Source organism: Sceloporus occidentalis, unplaced genomic scaffold, assembly GCF_023333645.1.
Source record: "Sceloporus occidentalis isolate IW3139 unplaced genomic scaffold, rSceOcc1.0.p SCAF_13, whole genome shotgun sequence".
Lineage (NCBI taxonomy): Eukaryota > Metazoa > Chordata > Lepidosauria > Squamata > Phrynosomatidae > Sceloporus > Sceloporus occidentalis.
The window spans coordinates 3,314,611-3,322,595 of NW_028316993.1; positions in this window are offsets into that span (position 1 = coordinate 3,314,611).

Below are 7,985 nucleotides of genomic sequence, written 5' to 3' on the forward strand. Positions count from 1 at the left end.
TTTGCTTCTTCCTGAGGCTGAGGGATTTGCCCAAAGTCACCCAGTTGGTGTTCGATGGCGGAGCAGGGATTCGAAACCTGGTTGCAGCCTGCTTCTCTCACTCTACATTTTAAGCTTCAGATTTTGAGGCCCTTTCAAACTGACTGATCATTTTTTATGGGTTTTTCGGGCGACGAGGCCGTGTCCAAGAAGAGTTTATTCCTGACGTTTCACCAGCAGCTGTGGCTGGCATATATATGATTCTATGATCTTCCATGCCAGGATTCTCCACAGATGCTGGCAAAATGTCAGGAATAAACTCTTCTAGAACATGGCCTCATCGCCCAGAAAACCCACAAAATACTATATATAGGTGCTGGCTGTGAAAGCCTTCAAATTCACAACTGACTGCTAACCTCCCCTATCCATTTCCTCCCCTGAATCTGATGGGATCCAGCACAGACTTCAGCAATTCTCTGCAGAAGGGAATGATACCCACCAGTGATTCTTGAAGTTCCTTCAGCTGATGCACCTTCTTCTTGATCTTGTCATTGTCCCTGGAATGCAAAGGATAGAGAGTGGCATGAAGGAACTGTTTGATGCCAGGCTTCTCCAGTGCTGAATCTCAAGGAACATTCAGTCGCCTCCAAAGAATTTGGGCACATCTACATTGGCCAGAATACTCCAGGCCTCAGTGCTGCCCCAATTCCCACATTTGCCTCTGCACTGATGGTGGGCACTGTCTACACATGTGCCTCCATTGGCACCTGATGCCACCATGAACTGCTTTCCTTGCAGTCAGAAATGAGATGCCCATGCCCAGCATCGATCATAGGTCTGGACACTTCATTGTGACTTCAGAGGGAGTGACGCACATTGGTGGCTGTGCCACTGGGGGTTATTCAAATGGGGAAAATAATGCAGGTAGAATCTGGGTTGAATCTTTGTTGTTCACAAGCATTTCAAATGCATCACCCACTTAACCTGAGATAATCAATGTCGGATTTTTTTGCTGGGTTTCCCTAAAAGATTTGGCTTTTCAGATGTGTGAAAAAACAGATGCGAATAGACCTGGGATAAAGCTCCGCATGCCTTGAACATGTTTCATATAATTCACATTTTTTACCTCGTCTTATTCAAGTGCTGGCCCACGTTAGCACACCAAAGTTGCCAAAGATGTGGTTCCATAGTGTGCGCAACAAACCTGGAATGTGTTCGCGTCATTGGGTTAAAAACAAGGTATGAATGACCCCCGGGTGGCACAATGGCATGTTTGTGTCAACACCCACATTGCGTCACTGCAAAGTGCCCCAGGTTTTCAAGCAGGAATAGGTGGATTCGGTGCAGAATTGTCCTTCTATCATGGAGATATTCTGCACTCGAATTGGGGATCATGAAGACAGGGTGCCATGACAGCGGGGGGAAAGCGGTTTATTTCATCCATGTGGACATGCCCAACATCTCAGTCCAGAAAGCATGTCTGGGAGATGCCAGATGCAATTTCTATACAATTAATTCACAGTTCGAGATGTTTTCAAATGGAATTACATTTGGCCAAAGTACAGTTTATATTGATCCCTTTTAAAAATCATCAGATAAACTAATGCATTGATATATATATATATATTAAAAAATTACCTAAGTAAGATTTCTTCTGTTGACTTGAAGACTGTTAAAGAGGAAAAAGATGAGAGAGAAAAATCATGATTCTTTTGAGAAGAGAGGCAGGTGGTTGTTCAACGAAGCTTTCATCTGTTTTGCTTATATGGCCAGAAGGATGACCACCGGGTGACAAAGTGGCATCTAGCTGTGATCAGCTTTAGTAATGGGATTGTCAACATGCATGAAATCAGAGTTCTGGTGTTGTTGTCGTCTTTATGCATTTTGTATTTTATGTCTTTGAGTAATTTCCGACTTATGGTGGCCCTAAGGCGAACCTATCACAGGGTTTTCTGGGCTGAGAATATGCTCAAAGTCACTCAGTGAGTTTCCATGGTCAAACAGGAATTGGACCCAGGTCTCCAGAGTTGTAGTCCAATGCTCAAACCACTGTCCCATAATGGCTCTCTCAGAGGCCTTTAGGGCAGGTTTAAATGTGGAATGGGTTTAACATGGTAGGGAGGGTGATACTGTGTACCACTATTTACATAACAAATGTGGGCTGGAAGCATAGGGAAAAGATGGTGGAATAAAGGGGTATTTATTCTTTTCCCTTGAATATGCTGGTCAGTACAAGCAATTGCTTCATCTTTTCATGCTAAAGATGGGCCCAGATGCGGGAATAGCCTAAGACATTTAGCAACTGGAGACACAGATATACTGTCTGTTTCGCATCTGTTGGATGAGGCGGCTGCCTCACTGTGCCTGGATGACCTGTCATCAGATGGCCAAGCAACAATCGGAGTATTGCCAAGATGGCAAAAGTTATTAATGAGGAAGAACCCATCACCTAAGAGAGGCTGCAGCTGTTTGCTTTTGCCTGAGCCTCTGCTGGGAAGGGCATAATTCTGCCTCCACTTTTCCTTTCCTTTCTGCTGAATTGGCCGCAGACTGCTTTTGCAGTTTGAATGCAGTTTGCAGCCATTCAGGTAAGCTGAGGACAAGGGTGGAAGTAGTAGTAGTAGTAGTAGTAGTAGGAAACTGGGACATGTTAAAAGCAGTTGAAAAAGCAGATTAATCTGGACTGTCCCTACCAAAGTGGCCTCGAAGAATTGGTCCCACCAATCAGGCTAGCTATCCTTGGAATAAATGCAAAAATTAATCCATTTTTATGCCAACAAAGGCCCAGATCAGTTTCTCACCTTCATTTTCTTCCCTCAGTCTTGAATTCTGTGGAGAACAGCAGAAGATAGATTGGATTAGACATGGAAGACGTTTGCCTATGTTTGCTATCCTTCTGAGAGCAGAGGAAACATGCTGTGAGGAATTGAATAACTCCCAAAGAGTGTTTCGGGACAAACAGTGATGTAGGTTTTCCAGGGGGAAAGTGTGGTTACGGTGGTGATGTGTATCTCCAAGTCATTTCTGACTCATGGCACCCCTAAGGTGACTCTTGTTATAGGTTTTTCTTGCCCAGAGGAGGTTTGCCATTGCCATCTGCTGAGGCTGAGAAAGTGTGACTTGCACAAGGTCAACCAGCAGATTTCATGGCCAAGCTGGGACCCGAACCCTGATCTCCAGAGTCATAGTCCAAAGCTCAAACCACTACAAATCCTGGAAAAAAAAGTGGTCCTGGAAAATTGCAGCAGTTTAGCTTTCTTGCACTTAGGCTGCATCCGTCCTGCAGGAATAATCCACTTTGACACCACTGGAACTGCCATGGCTGAATGCTATGTACTTTGTTGTGGCACCGGAGCTCTCTGACAGAGAAGGCGAAATGTCTCCCAAAACGTCAATTCCCCAAATTCCATAGCATTCAGCTCTGGTGTCAATCTGGATTAATTTTGCAGTGTGGATGCAGCCTAACTGAGCAGGAAGAGCATTTGCAAGACAGAAATAAGCTTGTTTAGCAACGTGTTCCTCTGTTAGTCTATTTCCTTTGAATTTTAGTGTTTTCCATTTTGGACATTTTCAGAAAATTGAGTCATTTCTGCAGAAGATTTCCCAGCCCACATCTCTGGGGCAAGTAGTCTTTGGGCTGAATGTCATCTTCCTTCCTCAAGAAGGCAAAACATTGAGAAATCACATTTGCTAGCCATCCCACCTCTTAAAACCCAAGGAGTGCGAAGGATGCTCAGTGGTGCAACGCTTACCATTTGACGCAAGTTTGCATTGGCCTTCTGAAGGGATCTGATTTTCTCCATCTGTAGGGAAGAAAAGTTTCAGCTGCTTGGGATCCATCCTAGTGAGTGCTAGGATTTGTAGTTTAGCAAGAGGCATATACTTTTCTGCTGGAGAGCTCTAGTGCAGTAATTCAGATGAGTTCACTAGACTTTTCCAGCAGAGAATTCTAAATCCCTTGGCAAATCTCAAATCTCAGGACGCCATGGTTTTAGGGTTGCCGTTTGTCCCGGAAAACCTGGAAAATCCCAGATTGACGGGACTAAAAAAAGATGTCCCAGCTGCTAGGCCAGTTGAAGCAGTAAATCCCGGACTTCTCCTTTGTCACAGGTCAGTGGATAGGTTAAGATGTGGCAGTGGCAATGAAGCAAGGAGACTGGCATTGGCGGGAGCCTCATCCTGCCCTGTAGGCTCTGGTTGCTACTGCAAAGGCCTAGCGTTGCCATTTTATTCTTCCATTCCCTCCAGAAGCTGGGAAAGGGAAGCAGAGGTGGCCTTCTTTTGTGACTGACAACCAGGGTTACCAAACTGCTGCAAAGTTGGAGAGTAAACACACTCTTGTATTTTTTGGTTTAGCACTCACCAGAGTTTGATTCCGCTGTTCCAGCGAGAGCAGCCTCCTCTCTCGTTCTGCCATGTTGGGCAGCTACACATAGAAAGGGTTTGATAGGTTAATGCAACTACCTCTCCCATTCTCCTGCCACCCATTCATACCCAGTTTGGCAGGGACAGACCCAGTTCATCCTCTGCCGTCCCACTTTTTCCAACTGTTTTAAAAAATGTCCTGGCTTCTCTCTCCCTCTCCCTTTGTCCTCAGCTTACTCCAAGTTGCTGCAAACGGAGTTCAAGGTGGACAAAAAGTTTGCACTCAATTCAGCAGAGGACGATAGGAGAGGCACTCTTGCCTTCCCAGTTTGCAAAAGCAAACTCTTGCAGCCTCTCCTGGCTTATCTGTTCTTCCTCCATGATCAGTTTGGGCACCTTGGCCACACATTGATGTTGCTTGGCCATATATGTTCCAATCTTCATTTGTGAGATGCTGAAGGGTGTGCATACTTATCCTCTCACCCAGTGGTTCCCAAACTTTGGTTCTCCAGATGTTATGGACGTCAGCACCCAGAATTCTTGACCATGTTGGCCCAACTTGGAGGGGCATCTGGGAGTTGAAGTCCAATACACCTGGAGGACCAAAGTTTGGGAACCATTGCACTACGCAGCTTACAAATGTTGTGGCTATATGCCTTCAAGTCTATCAAGACCATCAACATACCTCTCTCAGATGCTGTTGGTGCTGCTGTTGTCTCCAGTGCACTCAGGGGTCACTCAGCATCTGGTGTCCCCCCATCTTGCCTTGTGACCTCACTTGTGACCTCACAGGATGCCTTGGTTTCAGAACCTCCTGGAAGGGTATCCATTTGGCACCTGCAAGAGTTTGGCTAGGGGAGCTATTTGGGGTGGAGATACGGCACCTTTCTTGGCATCCTTCCATAGGTAGATGTAGATCATGCATGGATACAGATATGTATGGATATGTGCATGCAAGGATGTGGATATGCATGGAAATGTGCATGGATACAGATTTCAGTAGGACTCTAGAGAGCAGAGTTTGAATCACAGCTCAGCCATGTAAACCCACTGGGCAAGTCACACTCTCTCAGCCTCCTGGGAAGCTTTGGGGAAAGCTCTGGTGCCACAAACGACAGTTCCCAGGATTCCATAGTACTGAGGCACATGGCAGTGTTGTCAAACTGGATTATTTCCGCAGCCTAAGAAGCAAACGGGGAAGGGGTGATTTCGAAAAGGCCAAGAAAGGGCAGAGGCCATATGTGCCTAACCCCTGAAGGATGCCCCGTCGTTGCCGTGGCAACTGCAGTGGCTGCATCTTGTTGCCATGGGAACCAGGAGGGGCTTTTTCGGTGTTATCCCTGCTCCCAAGGACAGGAGGAAAGAAAGGCAATATGGAGAAAAGTGGGGAAGAAATGAGGGGAATCAGGAGGTCCAGGGCTGAGAGGAACACATTTTTAGCATTGGGGAAGGTCAAAATAGGGATGACCTGAAGCCTTGCATATTGCAATCCTCTGTTTCCAAACTGAGAGTGCATCTATACTTGGTGATCTTGGCCGGGTCACACTCTCTCAGCTTCAGAGGATAGCAAAGTCAAACTGCCTCTGCAGAAACCTTTCCAAGAAAACCCTAAAATATGCTGGCCTTAGGGTTGCCATAAGTCGGAAATGAAGGCACACCACAACAACAACAATCCCAAAAAGAGGGCCTGACACACAGTTGTCAAACTTCTGCTGTCATTTTGCAAAAGTGCCACTAGAAGGCACCGGATGCCTTAATATATGGCAGGGAGACCTATTTCAGGCAAAACCTTGCAAGGAGATGCTTTCAAAAGCCTTCTGCTTCTTCATATGTTCCCTGCAAAAAAATATGCCTAAATCTGATACCTAAATTTGGCGTTTCCATCCATTCAGGATTGCTGGCACCTTCCTTTTTAAGGCCCTTCCTGCGAACTTGCTTTCAAGGGGAAAAATTAGAACAGTTTAGGAACGGCAGACAATGCCATAGGTTTTGTACCGTTTCCTCTCTTTGAAAAAGATCCTTTGGGTCGTGCGTTAAAATAGTCTCCCGCTAGACTCATATTTCTAAGGAACGGGGAAGGCTTAGACTCTGAAATATGTCGGATTTGGCTGAATGAGATGCTTCTGAAAGGCTGGACCCAGCAAGGGTTGGGATACAATAAAGGCGGCAGATTGTCGTCATCTCGGAAATGGAGCAGGTGGCCGGTTCTTTTGGGGGAATGAAAAGGGAGAATAATTCAGATTTGTCTCCTTGATGCCCGGCTTTGCCATTTTTCTATGGAAAGCGCAGGAGAAGCTATATGATACGGAGCGCTCAGGGGACAAAATATAGAGGAAAAAGGAAACCATGCTGAAAATTATTATGTACCGCCGACTCCAGCTTATGGCATCCTTCTCATAGGATTTTCTTATCAAGGGTTTTTCCCCAGAAGAGGTTTGCCATTGCCTTTCCTCTGAGGCTGTGAGAGTGTCACCAAGTGGATTTCCTCAGCTGAGTGGGTTTTGAACTCTTATCTTCCATAGAGCCTGCCGTTGTTGTTGTTGTGTGCTTTCAAGCCGTTTCCGACTTACGGCAACCTATCCTGGGGTTTTCTTGGCAAGTTTCTTCCGAATGGGTTTGCCATTGCCGTCCTCTGAGGCTGAGAGAATGTGACTTGTCCAACGTTGCCCAATGGGTTTCCATAGCTGAGCCAGGATTCGAACCCTGGCCTCAGAGTCTAGTCCAATGCTCAAACCAGTAAAGCACAAATGTGGATATTATACATGAAATGTTCATACTGTGATTATTGCAATTTTCAATTATTAGAAAATGGGCAATAAAAGAGGGGGAAATACTGTTTTTGTGGCTTGAGACTTTCAAAGGAGCATCATAGATCGCAGTGGCCCAAGGCGGTGAAGGATCAATCTGTCTCCCCATCTTTACCACGCTCTTTCCTTTCCAAATTTGGTCCACTTCCGGCAAGGATCTTATGGGGAAAGGGAAAGCATGATGCAACGCCAACACGATTTTGATTAAAAACCCAAAGTATGTGTTATTCCAGTCAGGGGAAATGAAGATTAAAAGAGCAGAATACTGCAAACACCCCATTTTAAAATTTGCTTTATTTGGCCACTGTCAGGATGAAAACTGCCGGGCAAAAAGGATGGCAGTGACAGAGGGCGGGGGGGGGGGGGTTTGCCTGTCTTTCTGTTAACTGTCCCTATATTGTCTCATCCGAAATTGCCTTGGAATGGATTGGCACAGCTGCAGCACTGGGCCTCCCTCGGCTTCCTTTCACATCCCCGGCCCAAACCCATCCAGCTCCCTGCCAGCCTGCATCCCGTTGCCATAGCAATGTGGTCCAGCTGAAAACCCTCCAGTCTCCTTGAAATAAACTAACACTGCTGGAGTGTGAAGGAAGGTGAAGAAAGGAGAAAGAGAAGATGGAAGGGAGGAAGAAGAGGAGGAGGAGGAGGAGGAAGGAGCATCATCACCGGCCACTTTTGCTCCTATGTTGGGCGGATTTGCTTGGCTCTAGTCTACATCTTCCTATGTAATACTAGATACTTAAGTTGGCCCTGTCATGTCAGGGAAGGTGAGGCAATTGCTTCACGTGGCAGATTCTGGGTAGCCTTCAAGGTGTTTGTTGTTGTTGTGTGCCT